A 17,683-nucleotide genomic window follows, 5' to 3' on the forward strand; every position below is an offset into this window, starting at 1 on the left:
CTGATGTGACGATGGTTCACATTCACAGTCTGAACCCCACTTTAACCTAATTCAAAAGAAGCCTTTTCAAGCGCTGAACGACATCTCTATGCCGTATTGAATTAATGAGGCCAGATCCTCGACGGTCTTCCTCACCCAGCGAAAGCACTCGGTCATGTGTTAACACATCCTTCCTTCCAGCCTCCATTACTCCTTAAAGAACTACCGCGGCTCCTTGCATTTTCAACCCCGGACTAGTGACAACTCACTTCTCCCCCGTACGTGTGAAGCTGGCTCCGACTAATTCAACCCCATTTAGAGGTTCACTCGGCTTGAGAGCACGACGCCATTACTTTGCAACCTGATTCGACGTCCGCCTGGCTTTATAATCTCAAGGCTCCGACTGACTCGCACCGATGGCCTTGACCAGACCGACCCCGAAGTGAAAGATATCTTCGCCAGCATAGAGTTTGTTGGGAAGCCTGGAAAAACACTCCATCTTTTGGGATGTTTGGACTCGGGAATGTAAACTGGTTGGCCAGACTCTTGCTCTCTCCGAGTGGAGCAGTTTGTCTACTACAAGTATGTCTGTGTGTGCGTGCACAATTGCTTGTGATACATGTCGTAATCCAGCTCAATGGTTGTATTGTTCAGCAGGAAACTGTAATCACACTGTTAAACAACATCTGTGGGGATGCATTGCCCAATCAACTTGAAGTATTGATGTTTTGGTGGACAAACAAACGATATTTTTAACCCAATAACACTGATTTTAATCTACTAATTATGCTGAATAGTTATGTAGTCAAATACACATAAAGCAGGATTTTAAAGCCCAAATGCATAATTGCGCTATATTATAATTGGGGGATTTATTTATTAATTTTTTTTGACAACTGTCCAGTTGAGATCAAGTCAGTAACAGGACTGGGTGATTATGGGGAAAAAAAAACAGTTATTTTGACTGATGTTAAAATCACGATTAATAAACAACATAATTTATTGATTTCCAAACGTAGTATTTAGCCAATTCAACTACCCAAACTCAACTTCAAATATATATTGAAGGAATAAACAGAAAATAAATTTGTTTTAAAGTAGAATAATAATATGAGTGTGAATGTGTGAGCGCTTCAATAATGTATCCATTTTTAGGCATTTGATTGTTCAGAAAAAGTGCTACATAAATCCGATGCATTATTATTATTATTATTATTATTATTATTATTATATGTTAAAACAAAACAAATGCGTGACAATCTTGGCCTATAGGGGCAGTGGTGTGCCATGCATGCACAAAGTACCGTACATGCTAGCATAGAGTTATAATAGTAGAAGTATTGCGTGAGCTTTATTCATATAACTCTTTTTTTTTTTTTTACAGATAAGGAAGAATGTATGCCTTTAAGTAGTGCTAATATTACCTGTCCGACCGTACATGTCCCTACAGCATTTGTATGTGAATATTCGTTATTTGAGGAATATCACTCCCGGAACTTGATGCTAATTGCCTATTAGTCTGTTCTATCAATGGGATTTTACATTGCTACTAGCATTAACACTGGCACAAATTATGTCTTGCATACAAAATTGCAAATATGAAACGTGTATAATTTTTTCTTGTGTGTTTAGTTTTACAGTAACTCCAACTGGGGAGTTATTAAACAGATTAAATTACACACCGGGAGGGAAGAATAATATCCGTCACACGCCTGTTGCACAATCAAAACGGTGCATTCGGGGTGTTTTCAAAACGTAGGAGCTTGCAAAGACACACTGTGGTTCAGCCAATTAAAAGTTTCTCTTAGATTATGATCATGAGAAGCCAAAATCGAAATCACAATTACATTTTGATTAATTGCCCAGCCCTAATTCACAGGTGTTTATAGTTATTTCCTATGAAATGTCACTTAAAGAGATAACAATTCATGGAAACTGTATAATAGAATTTTGAATCGTCAATGTGGTAATTCTCTTTCGCGTGATGGTCAGTTTCATCACACAAAATCAGCCTTGATACATTTGGGTGATTTCACACCTGTCTTTTAGTGTGACAACGATTTCTGTTTATACATACACATAGATAATACATTGTAATTATGTATTAAAAAAAATACATGCTATGTACTGTGAAGATGGTTATTTTATGCACTGGTTGTTTGGCGTAATGCAGTCGTGATGATTTTTAAATGGTCAAATTATGATAAAATCTAATACAGGGAAAAATCATCTTGCATTTATTGTTCATGATAATCTTGTTTATTCAGAAAATGATTCTGAAGTTATTACCAAGACTCAAATTGCCCCTAAACAACACTTTTCAGCCTTTTTCTCTGCAATAAACTCAGCCTGTTCATGTCAACCATCTCACTCACTCAAAGTTATCTTTCACCAAGCAGAATGTCATGCAAAATGTTATTTTCAATCTACTTTTATTCTCCCTTCATTTTTTCTCTTTTTTTTTTTCTTTCTCAACCGTCAATGCACAATGGAATTACACACACGCATGCCTTTCCTCCGACAGATACTCTATATGCACATGAACGCGTCGATCAATTGCCGTCACTCTAAACACCAAGGCAAGGTCAGGCAAGAGAGATTTATTTTTATAGTGCATTTCATACACAAGGTAACTCAATGTGCTTCACATAATTAAAAATACATTTTCAGGCATTTGCAAACAAAACAAACACAATGCAAAATGAAAGCACATTATAGACATGGCTAGCATATAGTAACACATAGGGCTGGGAATCTTTGACTGTCTCACGATTCGATTCGATTACGATTTTTGGGTCTACGATTCGATTCAAAATCGATATTCGATTCTCGATTCGAACGATTTTCGGTTCAATATTATTTGATTGGCAAATGATTTTCAATTTACAGATGTGCAAAAAATTGTCATGATCTACTCTAGTCTGCTTTGCAAGAAAAAAATCACAATTAGAGACATTAAAGTATCTTTTTTTGGGGGGGTTTTGTTTAAACATTTTGTTTTGTAAGTGACTTTTTCCACAAAAACAGCATGTGGGCTACAACTACTTTTTCCCCTTCTTCTTCATATCTAATTTCCATAAAATCGATTTTTGGATATTATATCGATTCGATTCGATTCATAAATGAGAATCTCGATTCTTTTATGAATCGATTTTTTGGCACACCCCTAGTAACACACATCCACTCAATGCCATGTAAGATCTGAATGCAGAATGAATGGACAAGTGAGCGTAAGACGCTAACTCAAAAGATTTGACGATTATTTTTGTCTCTGCAGGAAATCATTTACAATCGCACTTACGCCAGGCTCCCCTCTTCCGAGTTGAGTCAATTTAACTGGATGTGTGTGCGTGTGTGTCTTTGGTCCATTGCCACACTATTGATGGGGGAAATTCCAAGCTGCGTCGTTCAGCCGTTCAACAATCGCATGCTTAGGAGGGCCCCCTTGTTTAGCTTGGAAATGAGTCATCCACAATGTGATGCAACGCAGCAGAGCAGATTTGAATTATGGGGCAATGAACAATGAGGTCACGGCAGGGCTGGGGGCATAAATCTCTCGGTGCCGCGTTATAAAACTAGCGTCTCTTATCAATGGAGGAAACAAGAGTCAGAAAATACAGCATTGTTGCAAATGCGAAAATAAAAAAAACAAACATGAATTTTTACAATTTTGGCGATAATTTTTTCTCTTTTACTGAAAATGAACATGGGCTTGCAATATCGGTTATCAGTCTCTTTGGCCACTAATAATCGGTATCTGTATCAGCCCTGAAAAAAACATATCAGTCTATCACTACACTATATGAATATGACTTACGGAATAACCAACAATCCGATGAGTCAATTAATTGATTGAATAATCGATAGATTAATGAATTCTATAAATATTTGATAGTGACAGCACTACTTGCATTACTATATGGATACATGAGTAGATTTTTTTTTTTCAATGAAATGTGTAGGTCCTTATAAGGAATTCGACTGGTCGTTTGTTTTTTATTTGTAGAGTGAAGATGCAAAATACGTAGAGTTATGAAATAAATAAAATAATAATCTGGGCTTAATTGTCCATTTATTTACCCGCTTACCTATCAAATTGGATGTGTAACATATGTAAAGCCTGAACTTGTACCCCAAACCTGCAATTAAAATTGTTGACGGTGTATCCCGAATCCCGAATCAATTCGAACGGTTTACTAATTGTACTTTTGCTGAAAAACACACCATATCAAAAAAAAAAAGAAAAATCAAGTTTTATCAGATTGGCAAATGATAAATGAAGTACACTTTTATGCTTTATCTACACCATGTTGTCCAAAGTGCTGTACCAAGCCTCTTATCAGGATCGTATACCAGCACTGAAGAGCCACACAACATCAACCTTACTGAACCATTTAACCGGCAAGATCTCTTACCGTGTACTGTCAAATGGCAGAACCCAGGCTGTTCTTCCAACCATCCATCATTCCATTTTATAAACTGCTTATCATTTTTGGACCATTGTGGTCGCTGCTAGCTAGCTCTAAGCATTATTTTCGTCTCCACTCCAGCGTGCAAATGACTGAACTGAACTCGCTTCGTATGCCGCTGTGGGCTTCATTGACTGCTTAACAGTTGAATTTAATGATCGATAGCCGGCTAAATATTTCTATACACACACAAACACTGCCGTGTGTTGTGATCGAATGTTTTGCAGGGTGTTCACACGACGCGACATACCATATGCACAGTTCTGTTTTAAATAGATATTGTAATATCATGCGGTTGTTTTCGTCTTTTACACATAATCGTTGTGCTAATTTTGATAAGCTGCACGATTATGCTGCTGCAGTTGTATTTGACATAACGTTTTGTTACCTTTATTGCAAACTGCTGCAAAGCCATTCCTAGTGTTCACATGCCTCTTGAGTATCCACCCGAATGCATCCTCTGATATTTTCCGTGTCTTTTTTCCTTCTTCAGCAAATAGTCCACAATCAGAGCCTGATGTAATACCATCATCCCCAGGGCTCCTCTTAAATTTCCTGCTTACTGGGCTTTTATTTGAACAGCATTACATGCATCTTCTTTCTCTCTTTACATCTGGTTCTTTTTAGAGTTAACCCAGATGCAGAAGCAAACATATGCCGATGTTAGGGCTGGGCAATATATCGAAAAAATATCGATATCGCGATATTGGCCCATGCAATATGCATATCGCAAAGACATGCAATAATTTTCATATGGAATTTTTGGCTTTTACCTGAAATTGACCAATCAGACACAAACTTAAATGTGCATCACCATCTAATAGTTTAGGGTAATTACAGGGTTATTACAGGGTAATAATAGTGTAATTACAATTAATTAACTAGGAACACATTGAACTGGCTTTTTACCACATGAACAAATGTTATTCTTTCATTTGACAATAAAAATGTTATTTCTTTAGGTACATGTTAAATATCGCAATAATATCGATAGTGCGATATTCAACAACTATATCGCATATCACATGTTTTTCCAATATCGTGCAGCCCTAGCCGATGTCCTTTAAAAGTAAATTGGAGAAAATAACAATAAATGTCATTTATTCGCTCGTGGATGGTGGCGCAGCTGAGATGGAAATCGACATGGCGGCGTTTTCTTTCCCTGCCTTTTGAGAGGGAGAATATGTGCCAGGGAGTATTGACCCGGAGCTTACTTGATGGTGCGCCGCGATTGGGTGAGGATGAGGAGGAGGGCCGGGCGGTCATTGCTCATCGGAACAAAGATATTATCAGATGTGCTCGTGATCAATGCATTGCTAATCACTCGTGTTTGTTTTCGCCCCTCGAGCTCCCTGCGCTTGTGTGAAGTGTAAATATAGCGCCTTGTCGGGTCTAAGGTTGAACTAGCTGGTGAATAACTGAGCAGAGATCTGTGCTTACTTTTAGCACACTTAGCGGCAGGTGATGTTAAAATAAGCACAGCGGTCTACTCTCAGCTGAGGACAGGACAATCATTTGAGATAAAAATCAAGCATGGCCCTTTACTATTACATGGGACGGAGCGGCGCCTGTCACGTTCCCTCTGACGCATCTTCTGCCTTGTGCAATTTAATCATTTTACGCCACCTGAGTGTTTTTCGTAAAGGAGTCTGATAGTGTCGCACCAAGACAGATGAGCATCGTCGTGGCCTGCAGCAGTGCCTCACATGGACCATGTGTGTTTTAACCATGTGAGAAATTGCATGCATGTTTACGAGGAGCGTTCACACTCTGAGCCTCCTGATTGGATTTTTGCTCAGCATTATGTATGATGAGATAAGACAACATCCATCATATGTATCAAGAGGGAACTGGACCAGAACTTTCCCTGGAGAGCAGCTGCACTGAAATAGCCTTTGATGAATTACATTTTATATTTTAAAACAACCTTGTTTTATCTATCATTTACATAAAATGAGCTGGTTGTCGGGACTCCCTAAAACATGTGAATTGTGGTCTACACACCTTCTGTTCTTCTAGGAAAACTTTCTACAAGACTATATTCGAGTTGCCAACTTTCTCATCCCGAAATAGGGGACAGGTGCACGGCACGGTGCCATGGTGATGTGAGCATGATGTGTGAAATCAGTGTATATTCTGATTAGATTTGAAATGCACAAAGTTTGTACACTGCCTTTAATCCTTACTGCAGGCCATCATTATGTAACCTCATTCTGAACCTCAAAGAAACCACAACTGTCTTTTTTCCCTAAAAGAAAAAAAGGTGCAAAAAAAAAAATCAGTTGCAAAAAGAGGAGCGTGACTCAACAAATTGACTTTTTCCATGGATACTTTTTGCTGCTTCTGGCTGACTCGAGCAGTCTTTTTCTCGCAGTATTTGTTCAAAAATAGTACGAGAATACATCTTGTATTGCTCCCGCCCCGTTCACAGCCGACGTATTAAGATCGGCGTTTAGAGTTTTTTTTTTGTTTTTTGTTTTTTGTTTTTTTGTTATCACTCACACAAGCTTACATCTTGTAAGCCACACACATGGTCTCCCAGGCGAAAAAGTGAACCCACGCCAACCGGCACCGAAGGCAGATCGGCATTTAGAGTGAGTGTAGGCGACATGAAGCTGTGACGAAACCAGGAAGTGCCTCTCTCTCTTTTTTATTTATTTATTTATTTATTTATTTTTATTAGTTGCCTCTCTACTTTGCAAGATCTCCACATATAACGTCATACCCAGCGACTCATTTTATTGGCTACGAGGAACTTCCTTGTCACTTGTCAACCTACGGGAGCACCCGTGGTTCAAAAATGGCTAAGATGCCGTTCGCTGCATTTAGTATAAGAATTGAGGTCCCGTACGGGACATAACAATTTAGCCCAAAATACGGGGCGTCCCGGCTAAAACGGGACACTTGGCAACCCTACTCTATATTCAGCTATTACACTTAATACATGCAATACAATTACATACAATGTCACAGATTCTTCTATGACAATAATTGGTAAACCAATGGTTTACGCGAAGGACTGGGGAGTTTGGTGAAAGGGTTCAAATCCCACCTTAGACTGATTGCAGTTCAACTTTTCTTTCTTTCATTTATCATTCATCTACAATTAATAATTTGTAATTTTCACACAATTTATCTTTCCTTTGTTTAACGCACGTTATATTTAATGCATTTAATTAAATTTTCAATCACACGTTCACTCGCATTCAACAAGGCATCCTTCAATACCAAATCCTCACTAATTAACTGAATGTGGAGCAATGGAATTTTTAGGCTTTTTGCATTTTAGTTTGTTGATTAGGCAATATCTAAAACAACTATGACATTTTTTTTAAATAATATGATGCACTGTTGAACTGTACATTGGACTTTGAGATATCTCTCTCTCTCTCTCTCTCTCTCTCTCTCTCTCTCTCTATATATATATATATATATATATATATATATATATATATATCCATCCATTTTCTTGACCGCTTATTCCTCACAAGGGTCGCGGGGGGTGCTGGCGCCTATCTCAGCTGGCTCTGGGCAGTAGGCGGGGGACACCCTGGACTGGTTGCCAACCAATCGCAGGGCACACAGAGACGAACAACCATCCACACGCACACGCACACCTAGGGACAATTCGGAGCGCCCAATTAACCTGCCATGCATGTCTTTGGAATGTGGGAGGAGACCGGAGTACCCGGAGAAGACCCACGCGGGCACGGGGAGAACATGCAAACTCCACCCAGGAAGGCCCGAGCCTGGACTCGAACCGGAGACCTCAGAACTGGGAAGCGGACGTGCTAACCACTCGACTACCGTGCCGCCTTATATATATATATATATATATATATATATTTCTTTTAATTAAATATCTAGGTCTTTAAAAAGAATGGTGTGCCATGGCACATTCAGCTGTATGAATCCAGAGAAAATGGCATTTGTGATGGGGCTTCAAATTAGAGATTCACTGTTAATATTGGTAGTGGCACTCTCTTCCAAATGTGTCACTATGCTAATTTGGAAGTGTATAATTGTCCAAAATGTCTTGCACATCTGGATAATTGAAATTCAGGTCTTGCTTGACCCCTGATAAGTTCGTTAATTGATTAAAAGCGGTGTCAAAATACTGTTGTCTGTATAATTTATTTCCAGGGTCGGATTTATTTGATTGCGTGTGTGAATGTGTGCGTGTACATGCAATGACAAGTCTCATTGTATTGGTGCTGAGTGCTTTTGATTACAGTTCACTGACTCACAATCACTGGACAAATCAAGCCTTTTTAGTTTAATCACACACCTCCCTCCCTTGCTCTTTGTCTCTTTCACATATTTATGTGGGACACACGACAAGCCTTTAATTTTATGCTTGGCTACGCCACATATACACATTACTCGTCCATATTGCTTATCCTTAGCATATCATATCTCTCCGAGTCGAGGGGGAAAGTTGTGGCCTCCCAATAAATGAGACCACACCCTTTAAAGGAACGCGGCGCATAAATCTGCACCCACACCATTTCTGCAGTCTCATGTTGCAATCTGTTGTTGAAAGTATAATTACAAAGGGTGTTGTACATAAAACAGTATCATGAGTGTATCGTACTTTGTGCTGTACAGTCACCCTAATTACAAACAACCGACTTGTGAGTAATGAGGGTCACATGGGTTTTAAGTGCATCCTGCCTCCAGTAATGGAAATAGTTTTACTGGGGGGGAGTCATGTTAAATTTTAATATTTTGAAAAAATAAATTAAAATATTCTGACCGAGTCAGCAATGTGAGTGGGAAAACCTTTCCAAATAGAGTCGAACCTATGCAATTTTGGCATTTTGTTGTTTGACCTTCAATTTGATTGCTTTTCCAGACTATCTTACTCACAGGAAATAATTGAGAAAAAAATGTTCCAGCACTTTCAAACAGCCTTAACTGTCACCTTTATTAACATTTCATTATTTATTAACATTTCAACATTCTTAACAGAAATTCAAATATAATATGTAATGAACAATAGAATTAGGTAAAAACTAGTGCTGTCACACGATTAAAATTTTTAATCTGATTAATCACACTTTTTAATTTTGATTAATCACGATTAATCAGCTAAATACTTGCGTATTCGTGTCATATAAAATAAATATAAAATACCGTAATATTTTGACAACGCATTTTATATGAATGTCATTTGCAAACATCGATTAAATGTATGTACGCAATTGCAGGCATGCGTGTATTGCTCAAAACGAATCAGCATCATATCAATTGGGTGCAATTCAGCAATTATTAATTAAACACAAATTACTTTTGTTTTTATCTAAAGTCCCGTCGGGGTGTTTTTTAAAGCAAAATTTACCACCGAGCACACCAACTGGAGTCACCCCGCTCATTTTGGAACAACAGGTGTAGGAAATGCCGTGAATTGACCTAATCACTGACCTGCGCAGCCTTCAATGTAACCATCCGTTACGTTCAAGGCTCAAGTGCGGTAAAAAAAAAATAGTGCGATTAATTTGCGTTAATACGTGATTAATCTGACAATTTTCTGTGATTAATTAATCTATTAACACTTTAACTTTGACAGCCCTAGTAAAAACAATAAGATGTTTAGTGTTAAGTTAATGACTAGCGACAAAATCTATCCATTTTCTTTCACTTATTCAAGCACAGGTCACAGGGGCAACAACTTGGACAGAGAAGCCCAGACTTCCCTTTCCCCAGCCACTTGCTTTTCCAGGGGGTTCCTGTATAGTTTAAAGGCTAGCCGGTAGATGTACTCTATTATCCGTGGGAGTGCTAGGGAGGCATCTAAGAGGCATCCTAACCAAAAGTCCAGGCCATATCATTTGTTCTTTTCAATGTGGAGGAGAAGCAGCTCTACTCTGAGCCGGTCCTGGATGGAATTCTCACCAGGTCAGAGAGAAACCTTGCTGAAGAAACTAATTTTGACTGCTTGTATCAGTGGACCTGGAGAGGGTCAAACTTTTTCTGACTGAGGATCATGGCCTCATATTTGGGGGTACTGATTCTGATAACAACAACAAGGGCAGTCTTGGTGAAGTCCAACCCTCAGTGCAGACTATAAAAGTTACTGACGGCAATGCATACTAAACTTGACATCGCCCGTCCTACAAGGGACGAACAGCCTGTTTCCCAGGTTGTCTCCCGGATGACCTCCACAGGATTCCCAGAGGCATACGGTCAAACACCTTTTCTGAATCCACAGAGGACATGTAGACTGATTGTGTGAACTCCTATACACCAGCTTGTCCATTGGTCCACGGCAAAAACGACAGAAACCACTCTACTCTTCTTGTATCTGAGATTCGACTTACCAATGGATCCTCCTCTCCAAAACGTACACCTGAACATACCCTATCAGGGAAGGTGACGAGTATGATCCTACATGTCTTGCCCACGTGAGTATTGCGGAACTCTTCAGCATGCTTTCCAAGGACTCCATAAAGGTGAGTACTCTGAGCTGCTATTTGGTCCAAAGACACAAACAACAGTCAAGACCCTTTCATCCATTGGGATGAACCCCAATGTACAGGCACCAAGCTGGGTTGGCAGTAATTATACCCACAACTGGTCAGTGACTTTCTCCAGGGGCAACTCCAGAGTGGGACACCCTCTCAACAATGACGAGAGGCGAGCTGGACTATATCTTGCCAAAACCCTCAAACTTTTAAACCAGCTCAGGTTCATTCCATTTCTCTGTAACAAAGTTCTGTATCCTAGGATCAGGCCAACTAGCTGCCTGCCACCCTACCCGTCTGGGCGGTAATCGTCCGGGACCCATGAGTGCAGGCCCAGCTACCAGGTCTCAACCAGGTCTCGCTCCAGAGGGGGGCTCCGGGAAAACATGTTCCTACTTCTCTAATTATCATAAAGGGTTCTGAGATGTGCTTTTATCTGGTTTCTCACCTTTTTACTATGGGTGACCCTATCAGGAGCATAAAACACAACTTAGCACCTTGGATCACTGGGAGTGGGACACAAGTGATGGTTCAGGGAGGAATCACAAATTAATTTTCCAATTATTTGAAGTGCACATTGAGAGGATGGATTTGATCCAGGCATTTTATTCTCTTCCCGCTTCCATGACCCATATCCAGGTTGTTGCCACTTGAGAGTGACCGATCTAAATGGTGTCACTTGAGCCAAAGTCCAGAAGCCCTTGTTTTCTGCTAAATTTTCCCACTAGCTGTCGGGCCAGTAATCGAAGAAAATGTCCAACCCTGTGACTTGTTTACTTTTCTTGGACCACAAGACTTTGACCTTTGGGAAAGCAAATGGGACCAATGGGAAAATTGAGACGATGTATCATCCTCACATTGCTTTGATTAAAGAAACTGACCTTTAGATTTATTATTGAGAAACCCTGGAGGAATGTATGTTTTAATCTTTCTTTCTACAGTAACTGTGCATGAAGGTTAAGGTTAGGGCAAGGTTGTGGTTATGGAAAAAGAAATTGTTTTTGAAGTTGTGGTATATTGACTGCATGTGTGCAGCAGCAAACCCATCTGCAATGTGACGGCGGCAGACGGAAGATGAACAATGTCCTACGTTGGCAATCAACATTTGGTAGTGGAGATGACAAAGACAAAGAGATGTGTCTTGAAACGAAGCAAACGTGTGAAGCTTTTGGACTGCTCTGTTTACAAAATTGAACAATACTGTCGTTAAGTGTTTCTCTTCTGGGAGCGAATCAAGCAAGAGTGCACAGCTAATGTATGCATGAACTTTTGCAGTGGCTGCAGCTTTAATCTAGTCATTCGAGTTTTTCCCTCCCTTCATGCAAACGAGTCCTAATGAAAAATCTCATTTCATGCCTTGTACCAACCTGTTCCTTTCACACCTACGCATTTAGATCACTTTCTTTCCACCTCTATTCCTCCATTCGTCATTCATTGATCCCAGCATTGTTGACCAGCTCAGTGTGAATAATGCATTCTGTGTTCTGAGAGAGGGCAGACACGAATTAAGATGCTGCCTGGGCGGGCGGTGAGGGAGGAGGGGGGGGGGGGGGGGGGGGGGGTCGGGGGGCTTCACGCCTTACTTATTTCTTTCGCTGATCTGTTGCTCCTGGCACTTTCTCCAACATCAAGTTCATACGTACACACATGCATTACATGTATATTTAGGAGGACGTGTGCATTTGCAAAAACACTCTGGCCAGTGAAGGCATCCTTTGTTGCAGTCTCAGGCCACTCAACCATAAAGGTATTGCTCATGGCCTCTTGTACTGCCTAATAGATACAATTACTGCACAGCCCTGCTGGAAAGCTCCATTGAGGTCGCGACAGTGATGCTGTGTGGAGATTCATGTGAGTGCTACAGTCTGTTAATGCTGCGAGATAAGCGTTCACATTGTGTCTATTAAAAATATTTTCATTAGGAATGAGACAGAATATGGATATGTCAATATATCACACTGATATCTCTCACAGTAGGGCATTGACACACCACCATAATGATACTGTCACAGTCCACTAGGGCTGGGTATTGATTCAGATTTCCAAAATCGATTCAATTCAATTCACATTGATTTTTGATTCAGTTAAGGATTTCATGCAGTACCAATCTTACTTCTATAAGGAAAATATTCTCAGGGTTACCAATGCTGCAAATAGTAGAAACTTCTTGCTCTTACTGGTGCATTAGTATGAAATAAAAAAAAAAGAATATTAACTTTTAAAACTGAATCCCATGCAGTTACATTAATCATGTATGTTTTATTGAACATGGCATAACCAAAACAATAAATAATAATTGAAATTGATTACAAACAAAGCACTATTTAAATAAAGTGGCAAAAACACTGGGCTCCTCTTGTGGTACTGTGAATAACAGAAGGGCACATTTGCATTTGGTAGCCATATTAAAAAAATATATTGATTCATGGTTTTATGAATCTATATTGGGCTATGAAAAGAAATATTTATACAATTTCAATATATTGATTTTTCTAAACCCAGGCTTACTGTCCACTTTTAAAGAATGTGCCGTGTGCTTAATGATGAGTGTTTTAATTCGATTCTAATTTTGGTGTTCGCCTGCATTACTGATCAATAAACACTTGTCGGAATTGTCTTGCTGGTCTGTTGAATAATGGTGTTTTGAGCAAGTGATTGACAAAAAAGTAAGGAGTTTAGGAACTGCTGAATAAATACTTAGTGGATGGGTACAGTCACTGTTAAATTTAACTGAATTATAAATTATGCAAATTTCAATTAGTAAATATAATTTTATAATGTGCATATATTATTATATTATAACGTTAAAGTGTTAACTCATTGATTAATCACAACAAAATTATCGCATTAATCATGTATTAATTTAGATTAACCACACTATTAATTTTGACCGCAAATGATCCTTTAGCTTGACAGTGGGAAAAGGTAGCACAGGTTCTGTACAAATTTGGTGGGCAAAAAATGTTGCTAAAAAGCATTTTTAATTAAGTGATTAATCATGATTAATCACAATTCTAAGATACTATATCTGATTTTAAAATGTCATCAAATAAGGGGAGTACTGACAGTTAATGTTTTCCACTAAAAACATTCAATCAATTTGCTCTGATGTCATCCCTATTCATAGTCACAGCTCTGGCTTATATTTAGAAGGTTTCTATCATGATTGCTGTGTATCAGCATTTTGATCCTCAATAAATTTCTTTGTCATGTGGCATCGGCATTCACACCAACTGCAATTTCTGATTTACAATTCCTCGTCCTTTGTGTGCCAAAGTCTGGCGTGGAATGTTGGGCAACAATTGTTGCGCGGCAAAGCCAAGGCCAAACCGGGAGACGCTTTTTTCTTGCCGCTCCGTCAGTCGTTGCAGTAAACAACAATGCTACACAGCTGCCAGCATGAGAGCACACTGTGTCATTCCATTGAAGGCACTCTCACTTTGAGGTTGACCTTGGTGAGATGAATTTACTTTAGCTTGAGCATCTAGCCTGGCGAGTAGGCACTGGTATTGAATAAATAGGATGCATGTGATGGAAAAGGCGATGTTGGAGAATCTAAAGTGTGTTTTCAATGCTTGCACCTCTAACAAAACAGACTCTGTGGTGCGGACCAAATCAACCAGTCAAACACATTTAACTTAAGTGACTTTTGCATGTGATGTGAAAAGCTACCTGCCCACAAGGTCATTCATTTTGAGTGCAGCAGCATTCACAATTGTGAAGTATTGTTAGATTTTCCACACTTCAGATGGCATCAAAAACAGATTAGACCATTGATTTAACGGACGTGTCTTTGGTTGAGCATGTCAACATTTGCCGTGTTGTTTTTATTTAAAGGTCTGATAGCGGCACATTTTTCACCACACTAATGACCACAATGTGTTTTGAGTCGTGCTTCTTAAGTGCACTCGGCAATTTGTTGTTGTACTGCACCCTGCTATCTTGTTCACTTTTATCAGCAAACGTCCGTTTGGCTCCATTTTGTGTCGCTTTCTTTGCTTATCACTCACTAGTCAATACAGCAAACTTTCTTCCTGTTTACAGTCTTGTGAACAATAAGAGAAGATAGCAAAATTGCATTGAACCCCAGCATGTGATTGGTACCAGAGAAAGCTAATGGAATAAATGCTACTTTGTATGCTAGGAAGAGAGCTGACAATTTGACTGACTGAAAAATGGACTCTGGTGTTTGTCAGAGAAACGGCGATCATTTAACTTGGTGTTCCTGGCAAGAGATAAAGCAGCAGCATGGCGATAGATCATTACGGCATTATGGACTTTGATACCGTGTCACTTAAGGAGTCATTACATGGCAGGCGAGGACCTTGCGCGCGCACATCACTGCGAACCCTAAACAAGCAATCAGGAGTGAAAATGGCTTTGTGCTTCTTGTCTTTGAGTGGCTTATGGCTATTCAAACAATCTGGAGGGTGCCATTATTCTCACAGTGCACACCATATTCACTTCACATTACGGCTTTCTGTCTCTGTTGTGAAAAATGACTCGAGCTTAACTTCAGTGAGCTCCAATAACCTCCACTACCTCCCACTATCTTTTTGCTTTATCGTTGTTCTCTCTCTCTCTCGCTCTTCGCAGGACTTGGACGTCCAGCTGCCAGTGAGATGTGATTCCCTGGGCATCCATATCACTTTGACAAAGCAAAGTGTGCTATAACAGGTAGGAATGTGACAGTTTGTGTGAATGGAGGGTTGGTCATATTGGGTTCCCTGAAGAATTTGATGGGAAGATATATGGAAGTATAAACAGTGCTTTCCTAGACTAATTAACAGAACAATGATCACTGGATGAAGCCTAAATAATTGCTAAACGGCCTCATTGAAGGCTATGTTTTGCTATTACTTTAATGAGCAATGTTGTTTAGCTAAACTAGGGTGACCAAACATCCGCTTTTGTCCGGACATGTTCACTTTTTTTTCATCCTGTCCACGTGTCTGATTCCCCCACCCCCCTAATAAATTCATAAAAATGTCCTGTTTTCATTGCGGGACTATTGATAGGTGGTGTTCACCATATTGTTACCATGACTGGTAGACCGCGGGCTTCTACCAAATTGATTGTGAGGAATGTAGGGGGGAAAAAAAGGCGTGTTTTGTTTGTTATTGTTGTTAAAAAAAAAGTTAAAGAAAAAGACAAGGTCAGCTTTTCATACTTCACTTCCTGAGCATTCAAATAAGGTCCTAAGCTGTGTCGGTGGCCCAGAATTTCAGTAAAATTTAGTCCCCTGCACTTGCAAAAAAAAAAAAAAAAAGGAGAAGAAAAAAGGTTGATCGCAACCATTATTTATTAATTTGTCAAGTAAGACTTAAAATGAGACTTATGTTTTTAGTTTTATTTTCTACCAATACACAGGAGGCATATGAATAGTGCATGGCATCTGTGAGTAAACTTCTGAGTATTATTTTTATATCTTGAGGCTGGGCCGAATGTCCTCTTCTTTTGAAAATCTGTCACGAACGATGTGTGTTGGTGGACCCAAATGCAGGGAAGCAGGGCGATGAGCCAAAGAATGAGGTCAAAAGAAGTTTAATAAACAAAAACGAGGAGGCAAAAATGAGCGATAAACTAAGAAACAAAAACAAAGTCCAAATGGGTAAAACCAGGCAAGATGTGGTGGAACAAAACCGGCAGCATGACATGAGGAAAATGACAATGAATCGAGAGGAGAGACAATAAACTAAATACATACACTAATTGATACAGCGAGACACAGCTGGGCAAGGCACAAGTGGCAGAGGGTGCTGATTGGTTGACACATTAGGAAGGGCGGGCCAAAACACAGGTGGACAAAATGCTTCACAAGACAAGGGAGGCACATAAGGAAAACAAAACACAGATTATGGATGAAATTTAAAGAAACATGAGAATACAGTAAAGACAAAATCCAAACAAAACCTGAACCATGACAAAAATAAAACAAAAACTCACCGAAACCTAACCCAAACCATGACAAAATCAAATTACGGTCACCCTAAGCAAAGCTATTTTTTTTTTTTCCATTAATGGATTTTTGTTATTTTTTTATTTTTTATTATTTTTTTTTTTTAGGTAGTCGTACAAACCAAAACAAAACACTTTTCTACTAATTATAGTGCCATTACTGCCATACAATTTTTTTTTTTTTTGCTACAAAATGCTACAAAATTAGTATGTTGCAAATGACACACCACACTCATCATCATGTAAAATGGCATTAATAGAAAATAGCTTTTTCAAGCAGTTAATAAAATAAAAAATTAAGTCAAACTGTTATATAATAAATCTGAATGTTTCAAACTCTTTGTAATACATCTATCTTATTAAGCATAACAATTTTGCTCAATAGAAGTCTGTATGGATTTAGGAGTTAACTGAAATCATCATCTTCATCATCATCATTATCATCAATAATAGCATACTTCATTTTCAAGATGCAATAAATCAGCAATGGATAAGAAATTCATGGATCAATATGGATTGTTAACCCTACTTTCACTGTACGGGCAATGTTTCAAGAAATATTTTGACATTATGAATAGTCACATACACATCAAAGTTAACCAGTGTGATGGATAAATATTGAAACAATAAAACATTTTCATAAAGAATGACAAGGTCAATAATTTGCCGTCACACATGCGTCCCACACTTTTTTTTTTTTTGCTTTAATTTTTAGCAAGGGCAAAAGGAAAGCACTGTGAAAAACAAATTAATAAAACAAGTCTTTGATAGTGAACAGTTGCTAGTGCTCATAGTAGATTTTAATTGAATTCA

General features: G+C 38.9%; 1 protein-coding gene across 14 annotated transcripts in view; it reads left to right on the top strand.

The window, feature by feature from the left end:
* Positions 1–17,683, top strand: part of adgrl3.1 (adhesion G protein-coupled receptor L3.1) — a 191,157-nt gene that overhangs the window by 10,206 nt on the left and 163,268 nt on the right. For all 14 annotated transcript variants that reach the window (XM_077523786.1, XM_077523789.1, XM_077523790.1 and 11 more), the window contains exon 2: positions 15,509–15,589. The gene's annotated coding sequence lies outside the window, so the exon portion shown is untranslated. The remainder of the gene's footprint in view (positions 1–15,508; positions 15,590–17,683) is intronic.

Source organism: Festucalex cinctus, chromosome 6 (genome assembly GCF_051991245.1).
Source record: "Festucalex cinctus isolate MCC-2025b chromosome 6, RoL_Fcin_1.0, whole genome shotgun sequence".
In the NCBI taxonomy this organism is placed as follows: Eukaryota; Metazoa; Chordata; class Actinopteri; order Syngnathiformes; family Syngnathidae; genus Festucalex; species Festucalex cinctus.